This window comes from Nipponia nippon, unplaced genomic scaffold, assembly GCF_047370975.1.
Source record: "Nipponia nippon isolate SJK-2023a ecotype South Korea unplaced genomic scaffold, ASM4737097v1 scaffold_7, whole genome shotgun sequence".
NCBI lineage: Eukaryota > Metazoa > Chordata > Aves > Pelecaniformes > Threskiornithidae > Nipponia > Nipponia nippon.
Genome location: NW_028262391.1, coordinates 14,077,362 through 14,090,374, shown reverse-complemented (window position 1 = coordinate 14,090,374; position 13,013 = coordinate 14,077,362).

Sequence of the window (13,013 nt, the reverse complement as noted above, 5' to 3'; positions counted from 1 at the left end):
CGGTGTCAGACTGGAAGGAGCATCTCTGTCTCATCTGAATCCTCAGCCTGTGCCTGAGTGTCACAGGGTGATCAGCTCAGAGGACAGCCTGGCACACCCGCAAAGCCATGGGAATACCCCAGATCTCCTTATGACCCACCCCCACATAGAGCTGGGTTTCATGGTTTTGGCAGCACATGGCAATTCCCCTGTGCAGACCCCACCAGTCAATGGTGAAGATTTTGGTCTGATACTTGCTAAACCACATTGTCCCCTGCATGGAGACACTGCAACACTCTGTCATCTTGGCCCCTTTCTGCCATTGGATTTTGCCTAGTGGGGAAGCAGACAGGGCTGTGGACTGGCCAGGACCCCTCATCTCACGTTTCTATGGCATGTTTTACACCTGCAGCACTGATGGAGGCAGATCCTCAGCAGCTCCCTTTGGAAAGCCAGGAAGATTTGGGTAACCAGTTTCCAATTCGTTTGAAAAGCTGAAGCTCATTAAAAGAAACAAGCAAGGAAGGGGAACTGGCATGCTGCTCTATCAAGCCTGATCTCTGAGGAGCAAGCCTATCACCACTGCTGCTTCCACCCAGCTCCAGTTCCAGCTTGACCTCTATTTACCCACCGCTCTCCACAACCCACAGAGACATCAAGTGGCCAAATAGTCTAACTGCACGTATACAGAGTGCAGATTTTGCTGAGGAAGGTTTGAGAGGACAGTGGGGCATCTCAGCTTGAGCAAAGTTGGGCTATTCACAGCCCAGCAAGTTTTCTTTCCGTGTCTTTACTGAATGTTATTTCATTTTATTCTTCCTTTCCCTCTTTTGAGTGTAAGCCTAGCAAAAACAAGATGAAAAATACAAACAGAAAAGAAACTAGATGATCCCTGAAGACTGAATGGTTTGTACGTACCACCCCCAGCCCACACAGATGCTGCCCCTGCAGTGTGTGACAAAGCCCCTCGACACCCCAAACTGCTAGAGGAGACCCAGGCACTGGAGCCTGTGTTCAGGCAAGAGACCTCAAAGTAAATAAACAGGTTGTGCAACTTTTATTTCCTTGATTTTGCCCTTTCTCTCCTTCTCCCTGTATAAAGTAAATCAGCATTGTGTTTTTTTTTTTTCCCCTGAATCCCTGCTGTAAGGTTATCAGCAACACAAAGCAAATGGAAGAGAGCTGCAAAAGCTGAAAATCATTTGCTATTGTCAGTACTGTGGGGAGAAGTCTTTCTCTCAAAGAGCTGAAAAAAACATTTCAAAGCTAATCCTAGCCCAAAGCGCCCATCAGCTGCTCCTTCTCTCCATGCCTTCGCCTGTGATAATGAGGGACTGTGGCTGGGGAGCTCGGCAGCAAGCCCAGGAGCCCCAGAGATGCTGGTAGGTACCATCCCCAGCTGTTAATGCTGTCAGGAGCCTGGCAGTACCTTATGGGAAACAACTTACTAAATCTTGTATTAAATAAGTTGATTCAGAGAGGGTTTCTCTCACACCAGAATCTAAGAAGGTGAGGAATTATGTGTGCAGATGTAAGAGGTGAAGGACGGTTACAGCTTTTGCAAGCCAGGCTTACAGGCTTCCTGTGATTCAACTGTTAAACACTGCAGCAGGGAGCAGTCCCAAACCTCACTGCTCCCTGCAGTGCTGTTCCAGAAGAGACTTTGCTTTCCCACTCCTAAGCACTTCTTATCACCATCTGCACAAGAGCTGAGAGCATGCCCAGAGGTCAACAGGTAGGTGTGAAGACAAGACCCCATGCCTCCAGGTCTGCAGTCTCCCCAGATATCATCTTAGACACATGATCAGCCCCTCCTGCTTGTAGCAAATAACTCTCCAAGTTTTCCCTTTCCTAGAAGGAAGAAGAACAGAGTCCTGGGACAGAGACTATGGACACTTGAATGGAGAGGTCAGGCTGAACGCATGTAGAAGTCTTGCCCCAGCGTAGAGGACAGGCTGGGCACCAAGCACATGGCTAATTCAGCTCTCAGTCACCCTGCTATAAGCTTGCCACTACAAAAGGAAAGCATGTGTGATTGGATACAGACAGGGATTGTTACAGAAAACCCGTATTAAACCTGCCAGGAGACCAATGTTTCACATCGAGGTTCAGGCACCCACTTGAACCAGCAGCCCTTGCACTCCTGAACCATTGAATCGTGCCAAATTTCCTCCTGACACCAACTTCTCTTCTTTTCCTTCTCCCAGCATTCCACTGCTGCTTGTGGAGGTTCAATACCCAACTCAAATTCAGTGTGCTTCACACAGCACCTTGGGAGATCAGCTGCCTGGCTCCTGGGGAGAATCAAATATGAGTTGCTTCCTGAGCAACAGAACATGCAAAGCCCATTTTCCTTCAGCAGCCACCAGTGTGGATTCTCTAGTTGCTAATTAGTTGAGCACCTGCTGCAATACTTAGGATGCCTCTGGCTAATGACACTAAAATTCACCTGTACAGTCAGAGGAGCACTGACAGAGTTTCAGGTCAAACCACAGGGAGCCAGTCAAGGAAAAAGGTACATCCCAAAAGAATTTCCACCCAGAAGAGTTTCCCCAGCTCAAACCAGTACCTCCTCAGTAGCTAGACAATAACTGTGTGTTAAAGAGAGCAAAGCTTGTTTTACTACACTTCCAAACTCCTGTCTGGGGAGAGCTGAGTTCCCCAGGGCTCTGAGCAGTGCCCTTTCATACACATTTGAAAATAACATCAAGATAAACTCTTCCAGCTAGCTTTGTCTTTCCAATGCAGGTTTAAAAGCTGTGCAGACTATACAGCACTGACACTGCCGCAGTTAGAGATGCATAAGGAAATTCCACTTTTGAAATCCAAAGTTTATTTGATGTTACCCTCTGTCCAGCTCAGGAACCAGGAGTGCAGCTAGGACAGACATCACGTGTGGCTGCTCCCTTTCTGACAGCAGCACCTCACTGAAGCTGCCTTCCTCATATCAGCTTTAAGTCAGGACAAAAAGGCATATAGCTGCTCTAGCTCTATGAATATCAAAGAGACAGCTCTATTAAACCCAAAGGACAATTGTCCTCTCTGTATTTCAGATTGGTCTAAAACTGTGCTACAGGGGACAATTAATCTTCAAAATCAATTTTTTGTCAGGAGGCTAAATTTCAATTGTCTGAGGAAGGGTGGCACTGGGCTGGTAATTACTGTCTGATGAGGCAACCTCTGAAGTCACTGCCCAAGAGAACACTTTTTATAATAACTTTTGTCACAAACCCCAGGTCCTTTTTTGACTTTGAAAAAACACGTTGCCTTATTTACTGTGTTAAAACCTCAAGCTGTCAGGAGTCAGATGATTTGCTGTGGGTTTTCATTGCATTGTGAGACAGGGAGTAGATATTCCCTTTTCCCCAGGAAGGCAAAGCAAAAACCCCAGTTTGCTCTAGAAGAAACAATAAAAATGCTAATTTGCTTTCCTTTGCATTTGTGTCCTTTTTCCCTATGCCCCACTCCACTATAATCCTGACTCCCCTACGTTTCCCTCCAATTATTTTCCACACAGTTGCTTGTTGTCTGGCTGTTGCATACACCTTAGCCATTTGGCTCCCTGCTTGCCATCACCCAGAGGGACGCAGTGCCCAGAAGAGCCTCTGAGCACATCCAGCAACAAGCCTTGGAAGCCACAGAAACACCAACTCCATCCGCCTACTCAAGGTGGGGCTGCCCGAGGACTGTGCACTCTGTGAATGCCAAGCTTGGCTCCCTACAGCCAGAGTATTTCAGGATTTAATCCAATGACAGTGTCAAATGCCTAAATCACTGCAGAAGCAGGACTGATCCAGGGCTCCCTTCTTTCTGAGGGACACGGAAAGATCCCCCTTGCACTGTTCTCTTGGCCCTGGGAGCTCAGTTCATCACAGAGCAGCAGAGCTTGAGCACCAGGGACTGGAGAGCAGAGTCTTATCAGACTAAACTTGTGTAGCCAGCACACTCTCCTGGCACAGCAGAGACATGGCTTTGTATGTCAGTGAGCAGATGGAATAAAACATGGGTTTTCAACTTGCTAACCACCTACATTTTGGGTGCAGAAAACTGATATGCTAGTGCAGCGGATGCTGCCTGAAGGGTATCTAAGTCTCCTCAAGCCATGAAAGCAGATGTCAGCCTGAGCCAGGCACACTCCCCATACACATTGAATTTCCTGGTGAATAGCTCAAAGTGTGTCAATATACCGATCTTCTAAATCATACTTCCAAAATACCAGATTTCCCCAGAAGAGGTCTAGTGCTGGCAAGGCATTTCATATTCCTTGCTGGGCACCAGGCAGCTCCCACTGCAGAGCTCAAGTCCTTTGCTGGCACCCTCAACCCTGCCAACACTGCACTAGGAGTTTGCATTGAACTGGAAGACAGGTCCAGTTCTCCTGACTCCCAGTTCTGCATTTTCTGCCACAACTGTCCCTCGCAGTGGAAGAGTCCCCAGTGTTTTAGGAAATTGGGCTCTTCAGGAGCTACCTTTTACTAGCAAAGGCATTCTACTGAATTTAATCTCCTTTAGGTCCCTGCATGCTCTTTATTTTCCAGCTCACCCAGCTAAAGCTCATTTGATTTTAAAGATAATCCAATAAGCATCAATTAATAAAATTAACTTTGCAAGGATTGGATTTCCTTAGTGCATGAGACAGTGAGATTAAGGGACAGGCCAAAAAGGAAACAGAGATGACATTTCTCTTATAAAAAGGCATTTCTGTTAAATCCTGGACATTTTCCTTTGTGCAAATGAAGGTTCAAAGAACTTCTGCTCTGCAGAAGGCCAGGCCAACACTGTATGTAGGCAACTAGATCCCTTCCAGGCATTGAAACAGGTCTTGGAAAACAAGCTTTGTCCAGCCTTGTCCTGCATGCCATGAGAAGCAGGAATGCTGCTGCAAGAGGATTACAAGCAATGCAGACATGCCAGGTCCCAGTTCCCTGTTGGAGGCTCTGCTGTCCCCACATTCACTCTGAGCCCTGCGCAGTCTGCACAGGCTGGAGCTTCTCCATCACAAAAACACATAGTGATTTTCCTGGAGAATGAAACAAATAGAAGGAAAACTCCAGAACAGAAAGGAATATGCATGACATGCTTGGAAGTGAGGACGGTAATGTCTAAAAGACGTATTGCAGCGTTTCTTTACATCCTGTAATGTTTGCATTAATATTTGCATTGGCTGGTCACAGCTGGAAGAATTCATCCTCTGTTACTGAAGATCAAATTAAGCTTGCTAAAAGCCCTGAAACAAAAAAGTGTGGTAAAAGCACTCTGCTGTCTAAATATTCTATTGAATGGTTAGCACCAAATTAAGCTCTTTCAGTCTTAACCACAGAACCATTCTCTTACCACAGACCGGCATGCTTGTGAGACAGCTTACGTGTACATGGCTAAAGGCAAAACTCTCCTGAGTTGCAGGTGTGTTTTCTGAACAGGTTTCCTTCCTAGCACTGAAATGAGAGTAATCCATTTAGTGACCTCAATTACATTCTCAAGCACAAAACATACTTTGACACCTCAATTCATATATCACTAAAACACCACGCATGTCAAGGAAAAAAAAGGAATGATACTCTTTCTTTGTTACAAGGAAATGCCATTAATCAACAGGCTGGGGTTGCTGTAAGACACAGTTCAGGCCATGAAAAATTAAAGGCAACATAGACCTCTAATGCATCATGTATCAGGAGAACCATTAAGTAATCAGTCAGCATTCAGTTTTATAGGCTATTTTGGGCATAATTCAATCTCCATTCATTTTAGATCATTTCTTTAATGAAGTAATGCACTGGACATAAATATTTCAATGCAACTCTCTAATGCCCTTTGAGTAGCAAGCAGCCTTCAGTAACACAGAACCCAGAATGCAAAAACGAAGAAGGACAAGATACAAGCACAGCTTAAGTCCATGGGATTCAGGCAAATAGATACAGCTGTGCTTTTGGAGTAAAAAAAAATTAAAGAGACAGGAACAGCAGAAAGAGCCAGTACTAGTCAGCTGCTATTCCTACAGCTAGACTGCCTCTCCCTTACATGTGCATCTCAAGCAATTTGGGGTAAGGAGGGTTTTTCTGTTTCAGGTTTGTACAGCACCAACATAATGGGACGCAGGCAACTCCTGCAATGGAAGTTCCTAATATTCTTCACAGCAGTGATGCTTTTTCTGCCTTCATGCAGAGCAAAAAGGGGAATGGTTTAGCAGGAGGAAGGTTTCCTTAAGTGCTTTTACCCCTCTTTCACAGCACTAAGTGCTAGTTTTGCTACAGAACAACTCTCTTCCACAGGTTATGGTGGCTCAATAGGAGGTTTAAAATAGTTACTAGCAGTTTACTACAGCAGCTTGGCTGCAGGGCCTGGGGCAGTGGTCTGTACCAGCTTGTACCACAACCAGACCCTCCAGCGCTGCAGAAGCTACCCACACCAGTTCCCTTTGGAGGGAAGGTTGCAAGGCCAAGCTTTCAGACAGGTTGCTTGCATACAGGTATCCAGTATAGCTTCCTAAAAGCACTACACATCAAAAAGTCACTGCAAGTGTCTTTGCAAAGGAACAGCCACAGCTTTCACTGAGGTTTTGCTCACATTGTAGTAAGAAGAGATTCTCCAGAACACAAAGCACTGCAAGCCAGAGAAAACCATTTACTGCCTTTGAACTACAGGCTGAAGTATTTCACACCAATAGCTACAACAAACATGAGGGAACAAGCAAGGAAATTCATTTTAGCTTGTAAAAGCCTATTTCTACTCCTCTGAGAGAAAAAAAAGTAAACCAAAATACTCACAACAAAAGCAGAGAAAAATTTAAATCCTTCAGAAGGATAGGAAAAAACATCTTTCCAAGTGTGAAAGGGCCTGTCCTTAGGAGAGCAAGCTAGAAAGGGTGGCTATAAGAGGGAGGTGCCACTTGCTTCAGGGCGTTAAGAGCCTATAAGAGAAGGTGGTGGAGACTCTTGTTCCTGGCTGGAGCTGTAGGTGCTTGGTTATTTGTCAAGAAGCAGAACTCCCTGGTTTTTTAGGGAGTTTTGGCTTTATTTAATGCCTTAAAACTTGTTTGGCTTTTTTTTTTTTTTCTTTTCATGTCCTAGTAGCTGGTGTGTTGTTGTATTGCTAGTGAACAGTGTTTTTATGGCTGTTACCCGAAGTTTGAGGTGATGGCAGTAAGCAGCATTAGTCACAGCTCATCACCAAGCGAGCTTGCCCTGGGGCCGAGGTAAGAGTCCAGGGAAAAATACTGACCCTGATCTTATCTGGCTTACACTATGTATTGGCAAAGGGATTAAATTAATATTATCTCTACTATTTCAAATGTGCTATTTCCTAATTTTTGAGTGTTTGGCTTTGCCACATAATTGTCATTATTTAAATACATGTTTTTGGCACACAATTTCTATAATGAAATGAATACAAGACAAATATTACACTGCAAGCAATCAATAGTTTAGGTGCCAATGGCTATTACCAACCATGCTGCCAAATGATATAAGAAAAAATAAAGGCCTCCAAAGACCACTGGCCAACCTAGAGGAGGAATCCTCTCTGCTGTCGGTTCCCAGCTGCAGTGTGCTGAAAAGAGCAAGGCAATGGTACAGCTCTCAAACTGTGAGCGCTGTATGTAGCCAATATGATACAGCTGTAATGTAAATACCTGACCCCATCTAGTTGTGCAAAGTGATGCTCAATCTATCAGGTGTTTTGATTTCTGGCAGGCTTCAAATGGCTTCATCCAACAGAGCCCATTTGCACTTTTTTCATCCTGAGGGCTTTGCAGGACTGAAGCACCATCAGTGCATCTGTCTCAGATTTGATTCCTCCATTGGCACACCTCACAGGTGGGATTATAGGCTGCATTTGTCAATGCAAATGGATTTGCCAATTCATTTGCTCCTGTGGCCTTCTTAGTCCATGCAGGAGGCACATCTGTGAGAGGGGAGCCTACAGCTTTGCTGCTTTCTGCTGTGGGGTGTCAGCACCCCAAAACCCAGCTCCCTTGGTGCAGTTACGTATGTCGTACTTGAAATGCAGCTCTGCCACTGAGCAGCTGTAGAGTCTTTTTCTTGTCTGTGGTCTGGCCACTAGAGAGAGCCATGGTATAAAATGTGCTGCTCTGGAGCGTCCCCAGGCCCAGCACAGAACACTTGAACTGTCATCCGTGAAAAAAAAAGTCACTTAAAAGGAAAATAAAGCATTTTTCCACCTTCATTTTTTTTCAAGATTATTATAACTTACCGTTATTAATCTAACTTTATTTTCAAGCCTGTGTTTTTAATTTGCTCTTCATTTCCCAAGTGAGAGCTGGTTGGGAGGAGAAGGGGTAGGCAGACTAACAAGTGTTTCTCCCATCCCTTGTTAAGGATATTGGGGGAAAAGATTTCTCACCAGAAAGGATGGGATTGCACAACATGGCTGGCACTGAGACTGAGTTAAGTTCACTCATGTGAGGAACATGAAGTTGATAATATACCCAGTAAATGCGGGGTAGAGGTACCAAAACACGTCCATGGGAGCTGGGGACCCATTTCCATAGTGCAGAGGTATCAGTGTTAGCTGCGATGGAGTTTTATCTGAAAGTAAAAGCAGTTTAGTGCAACACAATATTTGAACGTATTTGCCTGGCTGTCAGGCTGGGTTGCATTGCTCCAGCCCTGACCCATGCTCATGCAGCTGAACCGCTTTTAGGACTGATCCAAAACCTGCACAGAGCTATGTTTTGCACACATTAAGGTTGCAGGGTGATCAGCGCTAACTTCAGTCTTTGTGCTGTGTGGTACCCAGGGAATGAGATTCAAGGAATAAGCCCCCTCTGATGCTCTCCTTCTTGCCCAGGTTCATACTGCCTTCATGAATATCCCACTAACCAACTACAAAGGAGATCATTTCTATTGAAATGATTTGTTGTTTTATTTCTGCAAGAACTTTCAATCCTCTGATTTTTAGGGGTAGCAGCTCATTTTGAGTGTTTTCTGTTCAAAATTCAGGTGGGTTGGACTCGGTCACAGGGTTTGTAGCCCAAATGGTGAAATCTTCCCTTGTTCCTGGGGATTTTACTTCATTCTCGCCTTGGGAATACTTGCTTTATTTGCACACCTGCAATTCAGCAAATTGGAAGAATATTTAGAGAAAACAAAATGTTTTCAGCTGAGCAGAAAGTGACTTCCAAATTACAGTGACTGGTCCTGGGGTCCTGTCAAGCAGCACATCCTAATTTCAAGCAAACATCTTCCTGAGACCAGCTACCAACATCTGTCCCACAGAGAAGAAAAGCCATCCCTTCTTGGCCTACCTGCTTCTGACAGGAGCCATTGCTGCCCCACCAGGGCACTGGTCTCTTCCCAGCTAAAAGTGCAGAAGACTGAGAACAGCAGGGCTAGGAGGGATCAGCTTTGGTCGGTTGTTTCAGCATCCTTAGGGATGAGGCAAGCTGGCATTAACTTGCACTTTTGCACAGCTGAATTAACTCCTGGCATCAGGAGAGCTGGCTTAGGTTCCCAGAAGAGCAAGCACCAGGAGGACCATGGTCTTCTGCTGCTGTTGGGAACATTACAGTTCTCCCTGGCAAATAGAGACCCACCCATCCCAATTGTCTGTACTGCTGCTCTTGGTCCCTCTTATCCCTTGGGGATGTCAACAGGACACAGCTGCTGTCAGATCTGCAGTCATGGCCATACTCAGAGCAGCTGTGGGTCCTTTCTGCCTCAGGTGCTGCAATGATGCATCCCCTTCTCCTGTGGGATGGTCTGCACCAACCCTCCCAGGCTCCTTGTGGCAACAGGGGCAGTCCTGTCTGTGCACAGGACTTGTTTCCTCCAGTTGAGGACTTTTCCAGTAGGATGAGCTGGCTGGGTTTGCTGTCAGACTAGAAAATGCACTGAGAAAGCCTTGTTATTGATGCCTGCCTTTGTCTTTGGAGAGGAGACTGCAATCTCTTCCTCCAGACCTGCCTGCACACTTTGTGGTGGGGATGTTCCTGGACATTAACATGCACCCTCAGGCTGGCCTTCAGTGGTTCATCAATTGCGAGTAATTAACGAGTAAATAAAAGTACACAAGTGAAGTGCTCAAGTGGGGTTTGTGTGTCCCTTGCCAAGCTGAGCACAACTTCATGGGACAGCAGGCAGTGTGGCAGCTGGCAGCGGGAATAAACCTTGTGCAGCCAGACATCTCATCCTCTCCCCAGACACCACCTTCCCCTGGTAAACCTCCAACTGTTCTATCAGTAACTGCTAAAACTACAAATCAGCTCTTTTCCAGCTTCGCTGGGACAAAGCTCATGCTCCCCAGGTACCCTCTGGTGACACTCACATGCATGGCCGTGTCATCGCCCTCCAGACACTGCCTGTACCTGGGAAGGATGAAGAGGGGAGGAAGGCCACGGTGTGGAGCACACTTTGGGTAAGCGCCCATCCCAGCTCCATTCTCAGCCCAGGGAAGAGGATGCTGGTGTGCTTCTGCACTGCTCACCTGGGCATGAAACCTATTAGCAAGACACACACGTGTTCCTCTGGCTCATAATTAGGCATTGCATATGTCAACCGCATTTTAATAAAAATGAAATAGCATCCAAATCTAAAATAGCCAAGAAAAAAATTGTCCTGTGATGTGGCATTACGCTGTTCATACATAAATAGAAATCATGTGGTGGTCCTGGAGCCCAGCACCAGCTGGGGGCTAGTTGTGTCTGTGTGTGAAGCCTGGCCTTGAAAGGCCACGAGGTGAGTCAGCGAGGTGGAGTTAGGCTGCCTGTTTTGGGGGACAGGGCAGGACAGGGGAGCTATTACTAAGGCAAAAGCAATGCTAGGGGAAAGGAGACTTCATGAAAACCGAGGTGTCAGTGCTGCTGCACACCACCACCACCACCACAAAACAGGAGGAGGTTTTGGCACAGCCGCCTGGGTGCTTGTCTTGGGCTGTCTGGGGTCAGAGAAGCATGGACATCCAAGAAATACCCAGCTGCTAGACTCAAGTTCTGTACTTGTTTTAAACTCAGTTTGCAGTCTGATCCTAGGTCTCTCACTAAATCTCTGTTTTACCATTGACTGTGTCAGGAAGTCTGGCCAGGGTGAAGCAGGATAGAACTGATGGACTCAGGGTGCTGTTCAAGGATCACTGTCTCTGAAAGAACAAATCATGGTGACGGACACATGTACCTCTGACCTGAGATAACTGATTGGTGCCAGGAGCTGTCACTTGTTTGCTAGCAGGATGGCACAAAGGATTGGGATGTAGGGCCTGGTTTTGCTCAATATTGAGAAGGAATAGTCTCAGGCATAACCCAGGGTGTCACATGGCAGAGGGATGTTCTCCACCTCCAGGCAAACTGTAACCCACCAGGTCTCCAGGAAACAAATTGAGAATGGTACATACATACCATGTGTAGTACACCAAGTCATTTGTATTTCAGCTGCCCCAGCTTGTTTAGGCTTTGGGTCACTCTGCAGCCATGGTTTGCCTCGTGAACAAGCAGAGCATCAGTTCTAGATAAGGGACTCATGTTTCCCCACCAGCATCTGCTCCCAACGCAAAGCGTGAGCCAACACGCAACAGCTCAGTTTAGCCCTGGCTGTCCACCTGGATGTGAAAAGCCATTTACCTGCTGTGTGTGAGCACCCCCAGCCCTGCAGTTCCTTCCACAGGCAGCCTCTCAGCAGGGCTCAGCCCTCCCAAGCCATGAGCAACACATAGCAAAGTCTTCCTGGACAAGAACCCCCAGTTACCTAGCACAGACCTGGGTGAAAGATGAGCATCTGGACACATGCAGCTGCCACCCGCAACTCCTGCTTTGCAGTGCAGGGTGGAGCAGCCAAGTGGGCAGCAGTTAGGCTGCTGGGTACAGAGCAATGCTGACTTCAAGCAGTCTCTGCAGGCTTACCTTCTCTCATGATTGAAGGATACCTGGGAAACCTGGATCCATCACCAATGGCACAATGGATCACCACCCATATCCATACAATTTGACAGCTGCATGTGAGAGATCAGCAATTCCTCTGATACAGCAAAAAAAAAGAACAAAAAACATCCCCAGGGGCTCTTCAATGTTCCTTTTGTGGTTGCCACAAACAGTCCTCTGTCTGCACATCCCTACAGCAGGTGAAAGATGCTGCTCAGGGCTCCAGCTGGCCCCCCTCCCACCACAGCCTAATGCTTAACCAAGTGCCAAGGCTCACATGAAAGAAGCCTTTCAAAGAAAACAGACCAACCCAGTCACTTCAGACAAGAAGCTGCAATAAACTCTAGGTTGGCAGAGCTCTTGGCAATTCCAAGTGCCCTGTTTTTACAACCAGGCTCTTCTACTGCTAGCCATATCCTAGTATTTTTAATTTTTTAACTGTTTTGCTGGTCCCTACCTCCACTCCTTGCTAATACCTAAGGGACTCTGAGATAGAGTTGGTAGGAGGTAAAGAAGATGTAAAGGCATGTGAAAGCACTGGGGTAGTGCTGTGACACAGCCCCTAATCAAGCCCAAATCTGAACCCAGTTGGAGTCAGAGCACCCCTGCACCAACCCAGCCCCTGGCCCACGCAGGGACAGCCTCGCACACCCAGCCGTAGGGCGTGAAAGGGCTGTCTGCTCCCCCATGCAATGGTTATACTTAGCACACAGAGGGAAATAAGTAAATAAACATTTAAGAAAGGTTTACAGCTTGGACTCAAGATCTGGAGTTTATATTTTGCAACCTCTCCTTTGTTTTAACATGTTGCGTCACCAGCTGAATTAGTGACATGAAAATGGCTTTGTGTCTGCTCATGTTTGAGCTGCATGTGGCTGCATCATCAGCTGATGCCTTTGAAGATATCAGTCATTGACAGGGCATTTACCATGTTTCCTTCTTGTCTTCCATCCCACCACTGCAGGTGTGATTTGTTCTTGAGAAGCTCCAAGCAGGCTTTTTGCAAACTAAAAAGCTATGTTAACAAAAAAGAAAAAAAGTATCCTACGCTTGTGAACAATTACACTGCTTTATTTTTCAGTATCACAGTCTCAGGAAATGAAACAGTCTAGATCCTTTCCGAGATATTACACAGCTTTTTTCCCCCATCTCTCTGCCCATAAAATAA